General features: G+C 35.4%; 1 protein-coding gene and 2 non-coding genes across 3 annotated transcripts in view; 1 reads left to right on the top strand and 2 right to left on the bottom strand.

Moving 5' to 3' along the window:
• LOC105230290 (uncharacterized) overlaps window positions 1-14179 on the bottom strand; it is a 237065-nt gene that overhangs the window by 33449 nt on the left and 189437 nt on the right. The gene's annotated exons all lie outside the window — the stretch shown is intronic.
• On the bottom strand, window positions 7921-7992 carry Trnap-ugg (transfer RNA proline (anticodon UGG)). Its single transcript has one exon. It is a non-coding gene; the product is annotated as a tRNA-Pro (tRNA).
• Window positions 8508-8580, top strand: Trnaa-agc (transfer RNA alanine (anticodon AGC)). The gene has a single exon. It is a non-coding gene; the product is annotated as a tRNA-Ala (tRNA).

Raw genomic sequence — 14179 nt, 5'->3', positions numbered from 1 at the left:
CTTTAATAGGTATGTTTTTTCTACATCTCTTTTTATATCTTTTTATTTATTCTTACTTCGATTAGTTTTTTCCTTGTTAAATTGTTTCAACGCCAATACATAATGGCGAACGCACAGTGCTTGAGAACCAAGGTTGAGAGAGGTCTAACTGTAGGTAAGGGGTATCAGGCACTGGTGTGTGCCACAATCGACAGTCAACGCAACCGTCAAAGATAGCAATCTTCGATTTCTTCTACTTCTCCACCTCAGTTGGGGTGCCGCAATTTCCTCAGCATTTTTATGTGTTGTGTTGCTATTTTTGTTGTAAATTACTTTTAGTATTGATGTTCTAGGATATCGTCGGCATAATCGAAATCCTGTGAAATGCCTTGGTGTTTTTACTTGAACTTTGTTGTAATGTGGAAATCGGAATATAAATGATTTTGTATTAAGACAGCAATGTGGCAATGGTGGTGGACTTATTTTTCGGGATGGTATGAGAGGTTAGTTAGTTGCCTCGTTGGTTCGCCGTTTGTATCGGTGGCGTATTACTTGTACATACTTAGCTTCTGGGTTTGGTTGGTGACTGGTGGATTTAAGCTTTGGCTAAAGACGTGTCAGGCCAGAGGCATTGGCGCCTGATATGCTGTCGCTTGAGGTAGCGCCGAGATAAATGGCTCACTTAAGCGCCCGGTGAACGCAGCGTGAAGTGTCAGTAGTGGTGTTCGAGGTTGAGCCAATAGAATTGGTGACACTACTACCAAGCAGGTGTGGGTGTGCGCGTAAATGCAACGGCGCATTAGTCAAAGTTTATCAAAATATTGGTGAAACAGAAGCAAATTAATGATAGCGGCCATTTGTTTTAATGATAAACGTCGAAAAATGTATTTTTATTTTTGTTGCCTAAGACCTTTAGTCTTAAATTGAAAAACCATAAGTTAGAAAATGTTTTAAAAACCCGTAAATTTGATCTTAATACACTCGTCAATTCTGGTAATACAAATTATATGCATCCAACTTCTCCGAAAAATATTTCACGGTAAATTATTTATATTATAATTATTATTTATTTTACCTCATCTTTGTGATTTTGTTATAGAGACCCATTTATATTACTTTATCACATGTTTTCTTGGAACTTCCATGTCAAAGGATTTTTGCAGTTTATCAGTTGAGTTCGTTTGATCTTTAATTAATATCAAATGGGTATTGTTGAATGTCACTTACTCGAGACTTTTACTTCTCCACTCATTACTTCAGTTCCATGCTCTTATTCTACAAAATTATTCTAGTGACTAAGTTTATATTCTCTTCTAAGTGTTGCCTCCCGTTTCACATATTTGTGATACGAAAATTTCTCACACTTTAGACATTCCTAAAATCCTTCCCTTACTAACTATCATTCACCTTATTATCTCTTTCCTGTTATGCTTCAACGCCGTCATAGCACCGCCTACAACCATTTTGGTGTTAAAACTGCTGACAGCGGTCGGTTTCAGTGAAGACAGGCCTAGCATAGCATTTTTTGTATGGTCCTTAATTTTATGTAGCCACCCGACATTTTCTCGCCTTTTGTCGTCTGGCGGTCAGCAGCTTTTCATTGTTGGCTTGAGTTTTTTTTCGCTGTCGCATGGTAAATGTTAATCTGTAATGAGGGTGATTTCAGTTGTATTTGTGGTAGATTTGTCCACTTAGTATGTGGCATACCACTGTGGACTTGTTACACAATTTTATCACTGCTAACAGACGATATAAAATGGACCTTCAAGGAGAGTGTGAACTTGTACTTCTACTTGTATATTTATATATGTATGTATGTACTTTATACGAACACGCAGTGGATTTGGTAAACTGTTTCCACCTCCCACTGCTCCTCAGCTGATTTCCCTTGATGAGGCTTATGGTAATGGCAATGTACCAATATCATTTGTACATTTTCACAGTGGATTTTCGGTCTTTTCTTTTGTCAATTTAGCTGTCTACGTAATTCATATAAGTAGTGTGTGAACGGACCGTAAATATAGTGTGAGTTGCACGAGAGAAGTTAGATGAAACCGTGAGTTTTTGAATTTCTGCCGAACTTTTAGCGGAGTCTCTTTTACATTTACTTCACAATCATTGAATAATGAAACCTCGTAAATTTTGGAGTAAATATAAATTCTCTTTTATCAGTTTCGACATATTAGAAAATACACAGTAATATAAACTAAGTTGACTTGGAAGAAATATTTTTCGAATGAAGAGAGTTCCAAAGTTGATCATCTTGGCAAAAAAAACTTTAAAAATATCAAACTCGAAAGAAGTGGAGTGTTAGAAGTACGATTTTACCTGGTCAAATAATGGATTTTTAATGGACTTATGATAAATTTATAAAAATTTTAGTAAAGTTGGTACGAGGGCTGCTATATATATTTCTGGCCTAATAATAAAAATATAATATTTATCAACGAAAATGTTTTTTTTTTTTGTTTTTTTCGTTGGATTTGGCTCGTCTTGGAAGACCCACACGGTCGATTGCTGTTTTGTTTCGGGCTTATTCGCATAGATCCATGATTCGGCACCGCGATCGTATTTTTTCAGCATTTCTTTACACCAATCCACACGAGCCTTTTTTTGAGCGATTGTCAAATTGTGCGGGACCCAACGAGAACAAACCTATTTTACGGCCAGGTGTTCATGCAATATCGAATGTATGCTGGTGGGAGAAATGCATAGGCATGCCTCTATCTGAAGGTATGTTACATGACGGTCTTGCATTATCAGTTCACATACGGCATCGATGTTTTCTGGCACAACGACTGTTTTTGGACGACCTTCACGGAATTCGTCTTTGAGCGAGCGTCGGCCACGATTGAATTCGTTGTACCAGTTTTTCACAGTGCTATAGGATGGTGCTTCATAGCCATACAAAGATTTTAGTTCATCGATGCACTCTTGTCGTGATAATCCACGTCGAAAGTTGTGAAAAATGATCGCACGAAAATGTTCACGAGTTAATTCCAATTTTTGGCCGAGATGAATTTTTTAATTCCCTGTAAATAAAACAATTCACGATTAAATGACAAAACGTTCTGAGTGATGTTATGCTAAAAAATGTCAAACTTTCCAATGGAAATGTAAAATTGCACCTGGCAACACTTAGTGTTGCCTAGTCCAGAAATATATATAGCAGCCTATGTATTATGGCTCTTGGATTGGGTTATTATTACTGATTAATATCAGAAACAATGGAGGAATTAGTTATAAAGCACTTTACAAGTACATTGTATATAACAGGACAATTTAAAAGTCTCTGGCTTACCTTAGTAAAACACATTTTTTGTCAAAATTCATGTTTTTATTCAACATATTTCCATTCAAGGGTGATACACTAATTATAGCGACCATTTAACTTTTAGATACAATTTTTGTAGTACGATTTGTCCTTTGCTTCAAAATGTGCCTCAGTTTCCGCTATCACCTCTTCATTCGACGAAAATTTCTTCCCAACGAGCACTCTTTTGAGTTCTGAGAACATCATATAGCCACTGGGGGCCAGATTTGGAGAATATGGTGGATGCGGTAGCTTTTTCGCATCGTTTTCACTGACTTGTGACACAGATTTTTCTTTTTTTTCAAATGCGGCCATTTCTCGGCTATTTCGTTCTTCAAATAGTTCAATAACGCTATGTAGTAGTCGTAGTTTATGGTCCTTTCTTTTTAAGGTAGTTAATAAAAATTTTCCATGCGCCTCCCAAAATACAGACGCCATAAACATGCTAGCCGATATTTGAATCTTTCCACGATTTGGAGCGGGTTAATTGCGTGCAGTTCACTCGGATGACTGTCGCTGGGTCAAATGATATTATTTACAAGCTAATTATCCGACAGCTGTCAAATTTCTACATACGCCTTTTAAAGATTCGGACCAACTAAAAATTATGTGGATTTAATTCTAGTAGAGCCATCAATGGAGCCTTTTCAATGAGTTTCACTCTTTTCTTCAATATTTTCATATGGAAAAGTAACCTTTTTAGCTAAGTTGTATAAATGGGTATAGAAAACATTCCTTAGAGAAAAGATATGCAGGTCCGAAACACTGGAATGTCCAAGTGAATAGGAGACAATTATGGTAAGCTTAGACAAAATAGTTTAACCGCTTTTAATCCAAAACTCACTGGCTTATCACACCATCCTCTTAGATGTACATCCGTATTACGGGTTATAACTATAACGCATGCTGCGCTGAATATGATAATGCTAATAATTCTGCATGTTTGTCATTGTCCATTTGGTTGAAACTGTAGCTATGTTATTGTCTGCGCATAAGTTGCAATTTTTTATGATTTGTTTATGTCGTTTTTTGTTCATTTTACTTATTTCTTTTTCACGTCTGCGCTAATGTGTAAATTGCAAATTTGCGAAATGTGATGCTTGACCATTTGTTTTAACATTCTCTCTCTGCTCGTATTATGTAAGCCATGGTTATGGAAAATGTTTGCAATGTTATGGATATGTGCTTTATGCTGGCTGACTGACAGCCATGTGTGTGACAATGCAAGTGACAATCGCCAGCTTGATTTTGTGCTAATGAGCTGACGCTATTTTTCATTTTAGCAACACGGAGTTTAACTTTTTTCTTCCTGTCTTTTGGTTGTGTTTTCCTACCGTTGGCAAATCATTGCATATTTATAAACTTGTGCATAAAGCCACTAATGAGTTGCGCTTGTTATTCGCTGTCAAATTCCTTTAGCATTTGGCCTTTTTGTTATCGAATTCCTGAATTCCTCAAAGTCCATTTGTCGAAGATTCTAATAAAATGGCTTTCCATTGTCATCCTCACTACCGTCTTCAACAGCTGCTTGCGCTGTGCATGCTGTGGAAAGCTGACCGTCGGCATACCATAACCATACGGCAGCCAACAACTGTCCATTCGCTCCATTGTTGTTGTACGCAATTTTATATTCAAATGGTTAAAATTAAAATCTGTGACAGTTTATTTGAACAATTTAGACTTATCGCCATTACCACCTACAACAGCCGCTACCCAGCGTTTCAGTAAGATTCGCTGTTAAGCTGTGTCCACCGCTCTCCTTTACGTCTTATTGCTCTCATTGACTTTATTATGCTTCTTCTTCGTAAACCTTACCATTTCATTTTAATTTTCATTCTCATTTCCATTCTACTTGGGATTTTCATTATATGCCAGGCGCTCAAGTGCGGTTCACTATATTTAAATATTTACAGACACTTACACATATAACTGTATATCTGTTTTTTATTGTGCACTCTTCAGCTGTCTTATAAAATCAAAATGGAAATACGACTATTGCGGTTGAAAAATCGGCTACATTCACACATCTGCTGCTTCCTTATGTCCCTTCCGCGCGGTCTTACCTTTTTGCCACCTATTCTTTATCTGCATATTCACACTTAGTCGGCGCATTGGGAATGTCACTGCTGTGTTTCTGGCTTTTTAGGTGGCGCTTGTTTCGCTATACTCTCGCTTTCACACTTTGGGTACGGTTGGTCGAGCTCGTTGAGTTCTTTGGGTTCACTGCGATTGACAGTCGGAGTGGCTTGTGTTGTTGTTGTGCACATTGTGTTGCGGATTTCAATTGGAATTTTATTTTATATTTGTATTTTAAAATTTCTTTCCGGACAGGAAAATGGACAATTTGTGTTTGTGGCAATTGATTGGCAAATATTGGCTGGTTGTTGGCGAATTGCTTGGAAAAGCTTGATTAATATTCAGTGAGCGAAATGGCGGATGATTTGCGCGTGAATGCATATAAAAGTATCTATTTATACATTCTATACATTAACTCTTCTTATTGTTAGTAGCGGTAGCTTAGTCCCATAGAACTTGTATATTTTTAACTTTAATATTTTTGGAAATATTATTACTTTAAGAGGAGTGTGATTGGCTGGTGGTCCCATATTCTCGGAAAGGAACTTTTTAGGTCTCAAAGAAGCAAACTGTGCACAACACTAATACCAGCTGACAAGTCAATGTGAAAAGACTGTTTCAATTATTATTTAAATGGATCCGTCAGCAAACCCTTAACGTCCTTATGTGAGATCATAAAACAGTACAACCGTAATCAGCGATTTCGTCTGTATGCAAATAAGTTGAAACGTGCTTCAAACATCTACAAACCTATTTCCATCCAAGTTTGACTACGACGAGCAATTTTTACTTTTCCCAAGCTTTGCGTTTAATATTTGCAAATATGCGATCATAAAAAATAATCGTCACTTATCAATAACATAGAAACCTGAAATGCAAAATAACGTATCATCAAAAAATTCGAAATCGAGTGTCTTATTGATTATGTTTCACTACTTCAAATTATATACATAATATCACATAGGTCCAACATTTTCAGGTACTGCGCTCAGGTATAAACCAGTTTTAACCAATATTAAAAAATTTTTTCACTCATGTTCCATTTTATGTCATGTTTCATTCATGCCAATGTAAATTTCCGAAAATATTTCAGGTGACGATATGTATGTATGTCTCATAATATACATACATATATAAGAGAAGAACGAGATATGTATGTTTTAAATAAAATACTCATTAAGAATATGTTTCGTATTCAGGATTAACCCTTTGGTTAGTTCTAATTTTTTATATTAGATGGCTTAGATTTTTTTTGTAATACTACAGTTATCCGTATAATTAAGATAGATAATTACTCCCTTTCACTCTTCATCATAATTTTAACAAAACCTACTGATCATTAACATTTCTCTAAAATTAGGCTGAGTCCACTTTTGAAATGTTTGATTCCGCACGAACTTTGACGTCTCTTACTTCAAAATATTTAATTTATTTGAAGTAAATTTTCTCATAAAGTATTTAAAAAAAATAATAATAATTTATCTACCTTTAGAACTGTCTTTAGTCTTTTTGAGTGGGTTTAGGTCAGTTTATCTACATAAGTATGCAAGTCGTCTGTTGGGTTACATACATACTTATCTCAATCGAATTCCCTTAGCAACTCTAAAGCTGTAATTCTCACGTCATACGAGTACGATTGAGAATTTTCTTAGCACACTTCCATATATTTGTTGCTATTATTATTGGTTGGTTTTCAGATGACTTACAAGTCAATTCAATGCTAGTTTTATGTGATATTCCCAAGGCTCTCATATCGAACATATCAAACATATGTATGCACAAAGCACCCGGGAGGGAAGCAATATGCAAATAACTTGCGGCTGAGCGAAGAAAAGCGTAAATTGGGAGAAGGAGCACTACAGCGGCACTCACACGCCGCTTGAGAACACTCGTGACTTCTTAACTGGCAATAGGAAAAGGAGTGAAATACTCATAAAAAATGTCAATGACAACGACAGAATCCTGAATTGAATTTTTATACGCAAAATTTCACATTTTCTTTACCGTTGCGAGTAGTTTGGGGGGCAATAAAATAACATTGTCAGCTGTTTATTGTTTTTTCGTGTATTTATATGATAATATGCAGGCAAACATGAATATTTGTTGTGTCAAAGCGTCATATTAATGCCTTCATATGTATGTACTTATATTTGAAATATTTTTGTTGTTGTTGCTAACTCATGTGAATAGTCGAATTTGCAGCGCTTTATTTGTTTTATGTGACTACAGTGGCGTCTTGCGAAAATCAGTATTAGATACTATTGCTATTGTGTTTGTTTGTATGTATCAACTTATATTTATATTTAGCATAGCGTCAGCCCACACTGTGGCGCCGCAAAGCCAAACCATTTTTATTGCCGTTTTTCTGTTTATTTTGTGTGCACTCATGCGGTTACTCGTACGCACGCACAATAAATATAAGCGAATTTTAAATTTACTTTCGCCTAAAGAGAGAAGAGCGTTTACTACTAGGTGATTGATGGCTTTCTACAAATTAATTTTTTTTAGAGAATATTTTTTTTAATGTCCAAACTTTTCGAAAAAAGTAGAGTGGGCTCAACCGGGATTTGAACCCGGGACCTCTCGCACCCAAAGCGAGAATCATACCCCTAGACCATTGAGCCGCATAAAATATCTTTCGTCTTCAATGGTTATTAGCTAAAGGCTAGTTATATTGTTATTTTAAATTTTTACTTTGAATAATTTCGTTATTTTCCATTAATACACATATTAAACAAATATGAATGGTAATGAGTAATACTCATATGCATATTAGACACTCCTATTTATGGACCTCTGAATGCTGCATGCCTAGAAAAACTCTGGCTGTAAATGTACATAGTACATACATATCAACATCTGTAAGATAACGTAGCAATTTGAAATCTCACATGCAAAGGCTTATTGAAATACGCACCAAAATTCAAAGTAAAAATAAACTTGTTTGGCCCAAAATATCAAACGTTACAACTTTTTCTGGTTTGCACTGGTTTACTGAAGATTTGTGTTAGAAGAATTGAGAGCAATGGTTTGTTGGCTACCTGAGTCTACTGCATATCTTAATAGTTTTACTTTTTGTTGTTACCTCATTACCTCATTTCGCATGTGACGTAGTTGAGGTGTAGTAAAGGTGACAACTGGGGATGTAGCTCAGATGGTAGAGCGCTCGCTTAGCATGTGAGAGGTACGGGGATCGATGCCCCGCATCTCCAATTTGGTATTTATTTTATTGGTTTTTAATTTAACTATAATACTTTTGTTCCAAAGGCAAGTTTTAAATAACTCGATTCTGCGCTGGCCAGAAACTTTTCAGTTTCGAAGTAAGGATCGTTTGGGAGAATTATGTAATTCCGCTGATAGAGACATGAAACATATTATAGTGTATTGAAAGGCATATATTTATTTCTTTTTCGTAAGATTATCTGCTTCTAGTTTTTGACTTCAAGGTTTATCACATTGTAGGTTCTACATATGTTTCCCTCACTTGAACACTTGCCATTGTTTCGGTCCTTTCGACTAGAACGGATTCCGTCGATTTTTCGAAGATACGTACATATGTAGGTTTACTTTTGTGTTTCGGGATGTAGCAGCCCTCCTGTTGCAATCTGGCAACTCACAACTTTATCGTAATGTTACATACTCAGTGTGCAATTTTTGTTGTTTACAGTAACTTAAAATATTCAACTCGGAAAAAATTGAATTAAAATACTTTTTAACAACTTGGTTTAAGTCAAAAACAGTGCATTGCTAAACTTAATTAAATTTTTTGCGATCAAGCTCTATAAAGGATCGTGTTTAACGATGGAATGGTGAATTTAGTCGAAGTCGTAGATCAGATCAAACGAATTTCGTGAAGGTCGTTCAAATATTGCATGTATTTTTTTCTAGTTGGGTCCCACACAATTTGTGAATCGAGCAAAAAAATGTTCTTGTCACATTGATGCTTCGAAACAGATTTATGACATCGGGACAGGTGATGATTCTTAGATTTACGCGTATGAGCCCGAAAGTTAACAGCAGTCGATTGTATGGGTGTTTCCAGACAAACCGAATCCAACAAAAGTTGTTCGTGCACGAAGTAATTACAACGAGAACAACTCAGAGCAGTAAATTCTGAGTGGTACATAACCATTTTTTTGACAGTTGTCTTTCAAGATGTCAGGAACATCAACTGCCGAGGACGGAACACTCTTCACAATGACAATGCGAGCTCTCACGCATCGAAAATCGTTGCGATTAGTCATCCAATATTTTATTTTTTCTTCCAGGTCAACGTTTTTCGAAATCTGAAGTACCGATTTATGCATTCAGCTTGCATTTTTGGAGATACCTCAATCAGAGTGGTGCTTTAACAAAAAATTCCAAAATAAATCCACTGTAAATAAAATGCCTTTTAAGTACAAATATTATATTGGACCAAGTCGTTTTTCTTTCAACAAAAACAATAACAAAAAATTAAATTTTCCTAATTTAAAAAATTTCCTGACATATTTTAAATAAACCCTCATCATTTAGTAAAAATCGCTGATTTATTGACATTTAATAGCAGCGACATCTTGCGTATCCCTTTTCTGCGTCAAATCAGCTAAAATGCTTGAGTCATCAACAATTTTTAATTTAATTTGAAAACTTTCATGGCGCGCTCGTTATATTTTCGTTGCAAACTTTTCCCCACCATTAAACGAATTTAACCCTTTGGCGATGAAGATGCGCAGCAGCCAAAAAAGTGCCTTTCTAAATGGGAATCATAAATAAAAATCATAACTTTTCAAGCAAATAGGCGATGTCTCATCGTGAAAGCATATTGACCGAAGACGCTGCGAGCTGGTTTGAGGTCACACCAGCACACCAGCTAAGACGGTTTTGGGCGATTGCTTTTAATTGCATTTCACTTTAACCCACTCGCGTTTGTTTAGCTGATTATTTTTGTTTTTTGTTAAACATGTTCGTTGTCGAAAATGGCAATTAACTTAAATGGCATAAATTACAATAATTGTTGCATTGCGTAACGGCATCGTACAGTGATTTTTAAAAAATCGCAAATTGATATAAGTGGTGTTATTAGGGAAGAAGAAGAAGTGGAGCATGTAGAAAAATTAGTTGTTTCGCCAGTCTTTAGAGTTAACCCAAAGTGAATTTTAACTTGCCATTAATTTTTCACCATATTAACACGTGGGTGATATAGGTATAAATATGTATTTCAATGTATGCATGAATGTAATGCGTAGATTCATAGTCTTGGTATTTTTGCATATTTTTGCGCAGAAACTTTTCATCGACATAAATCACATTGCGAATCCGTGAAAGATTTATGTGGTGCTAAATATCCAACCATCCACAGCCCAACACTACAACAACTAAGCAAGGGAGGTGACAGGCAGGAAGGAAGTTGATACAAACACATACCCCTCAAAGCACAAAAACACTATTTTGTTGTGTGGAAAGACACTACGCGTGGAATGGTGTTCATCACTCCGTCCACAAAAGCTCCACATTGAACACCCACCATTCCACCCCCCATGTATGTATGTACATATGTATATTCTTACATACATTATTTATTTTGCGCAGTTCTTCTGCGTTAGTTGTTGATTTTGTCTATTTTATTTTGTGCGCTTTATTTTAAATTCAATTTAACACTTTTACTTATTTGCAAAAACAAAAAAATAAAATGAAAATTTGAAATATTTAGACTTGCAACTAATGTGTTATTGCTGTAATGTGTGTGGTATGTGCAGACATTAATACATACATATGTACGTACCCATGTAAAAATGTATTACAATGTATGTATATAAACATGGCATATGTATATATTTAGCGCTTTTTCCACCCACACATACATATATATGTACATTGCAGAAGAATTGCTACAAGCATCCTAAATAAACAAGAGTCGCACTGAAAGAAAAACAACGCTCATCCAAGCCAGACAAGAAAACAATTTGATTTTAATTGAAAAATAGCATACGCGGAAAATTTTTTCCTCCATCATCGAGTATGCATGGAAATTATGACGGGGAAGTGAAAAGCGAAATGGATTATGATAGGTGAAATGATTTGCTTTCAAACTCATGCATACTTACTTAGACATTTTGAGATAAACATTACAACTTGGCTTATAGCGGCCATACACAGGCACACTTGTGCGTTCGATCTGTGTGAATTCGTTTGCCCATACACGACACACAAATCCATTTTGCGTTCGTTCTTCACACAGTTAACATGTGCGACAGGCAAGCGGAACATTTCTTCGAATTTATTTCTAATGTAGCACTTTTATCTATTTCTTTGTATTTCGTTAATAAGTTAGTTATTCCAACTTTTATTTTTCTCATTTATTTTTATATTTATCACTTTTCGTTTGCCAAAATTGCCAATTAATTTTTTATAAGATCAATAAATTCAGATACTAAATCTTTATTAAGGGGAGAGCCTGCTTTGAAGCTTAAAACAATCGCTTAAATCTCTTTAAAAATTATCTAACAACAAACAAAGTTATAGATTGGAACTCGAAATATGTCGAAGCTAGAAGGGAAATAGTGTCCGAGCGTCAGACAGATTCATACAAGTTATATGAGCACTTGGGCAAAAAGCGAAAAGCGCGATTTCTCGGTTTTTTATTTTTTACGATTATTTTAATTGGCGGGCAAAGTTTGGAATTGGGCAAAGTTTATTATCTTTGGCATAAAATTGTCTTCTATTTAAACTAAAAAAAAAAAACTAGAAAAGTCAAGTTTGAACATATTTTTTAAACAAATAAAGTAAATTTTTTTTGGAATTCTCTTAGTTTAACTAGAAGATAAGTTATTAAAAAACAGGAATCTCTTTGAATTTTTTTTTTCCTGATAAATGCATATGCGAGATGCATCGGGTGATTGCTTCCTAAAGGCAGAATATCAAAGATTTCGTATTCAAAAAATTTGTGAAAGATGTTCAAATATATGACTACTATAAAGCCTAGAAATTTCGCTTGAATCAATTTATTTCTTTCCCTCCCAAAAAAAATCCTCAAAAAAAATCGATTTTTGAAGCCTCTAAAGCAGTCTCTCCCCTTAACACTTGCAATTGTCCGCGATCTTCACTGCTCGGCGACACGAGAGAAATGAGATTTTGTGCGCTCACAACGCCATACACGATAAACATGCTCGCGCACCGATCGTAAAAAATCAAACATTTTCGCGAACATGGATCGGTACGCGAACAAGCCCATACACGAGTAAACCGCATGTTTACACATACCGATCGAACGCACATGTATGCCTGTGTATGGCCGCTATTAGTCGCAGAGGCGAGGACTCCGAAATAGCAAGATCAATTTGTCTCACCGTTCACTAAGAAATATATAATATATGTATGTATACATGTGCGAGTATATCACACTGATTGTCAGTTACCTATCTCAATTATAAATGGATTATTTTCTATAGTAGATTAAAGCAATTTGCTTAATTCGAGCTTTTCCAGCTAGGGGATATTCTTCATTAACTCGATCGTTTTTTTCCACTCTTTCCAAATGAGAGAAAACTTAATAAATTTTGTAATAGTACTTATTATTACAGAAAAATGCCTACTCGGTACTCAAATCATCAAAAGTCCATAATTTAAAAATCCAAATCTAATCCGTAAATTTAGCTTACCTTCGCCCTCAGAGTTGAATGCTACAAGGACAATTAAAACTGATGGCAAAAGTTCAAATCCCTACAGCAATTTGTAAAACAACCATTAAACGAAAAGGGGAGAGCGCAAAAACTGATACAAACTTACCTAAGCACCGACACACATACAATCATATACATAGATATATTGATAATTTGTTTTCACCGCTGACTTTACTTGGGCGCACTTAACTTTTTTTCAACGTTGCATGTTCTTTGCCATACCCTATCGCTCCCTCCCCAAACACCTTCAACTGTTCCCTCAAACACACACATACATACATACTTGTACATGCGCATGGTATCCTTTTTAATGGTAGCTCTTAAGTGCCAACACCACCCTCAACAAGGGCACACTCACATATTAAGTAGCTCCGTTAAGTAAAAGCGGTTGTCCACTTCAGTCAAAAGTTTCTGTTATTTTGTTATTCTTAGCACTTTTTGTTTATATTGTTTCGGGAAAGTTGTTTTTATTAGTGTGTGTGTGTTATTTTTTACACTTTTATTTTTATCATTCGTTGTTTTCGTAAACAGTACTGCTTTCCTTATTCGAAGGAACGACCTTTGAGAGTAAAAATGGTGTTTTTCTTTGTTAATGGCTTTAAGAGGGTTAAAACTGTGACGGAATCTAATTAGAAAACGCCGGCGTCAACAGCATTACGAAGCGCCTGCACATAAGTTTAATGGCGGTAAAAAAAGTATTATAATTTTAGGATTGAAAATTACGCTTCTTAAGGTCAATGTATTAAATATGCTAGAAATTACAATTATTTTCTGTCGGTTGACTTTTGCGTTGAAGTTTTAAACAGTCTAAAACGATGTGTAAATTTAGTTTGCAGCTTAACACTTCATTAAAACTAGTTTTACATGTCCCCTATTTTGGTACAACTCCCTTAGAGTCATTTTCTCAATATCTGTTTAACAGCCATCTGATAGTTAAGTTTTAAAAATGTTCTTTACCGAATTAAACGAATTTTGGTTAAGTTAACCAGAACTTAACTGGCAAATAGCTGCTAACCGAGCATTGAGCAAATCACTCTTAGCCTAGTAATGTCTACCTACGTCTGACAATCCGCACGTGAAACTAAATGTTTAATGCGAGAAGTTATAGACATTTTTTCCCGACGTCCTTTTTATTCTCAAGTGATTTTTT

The sequence above is a fragment of the Bactrocera dorsalis genome, chromosome 2, assembly GCF_023373825.1.
Source record: "Bactrocera dorsalis isolate Fly_Bdor chromosome 2, ASM2337382v1, whole genome shotgun sequence".
NCBI lineage: Eukaryota > Metazoa > Arthropoda > Insecta > Diptera > Tephritidae > Bactrocera > Bactrocera dorsalis.
Note: the sequence above shows the minus strand (reverse complement) of the source record. Positions and strands in the feature narration are given on the sequence as shown.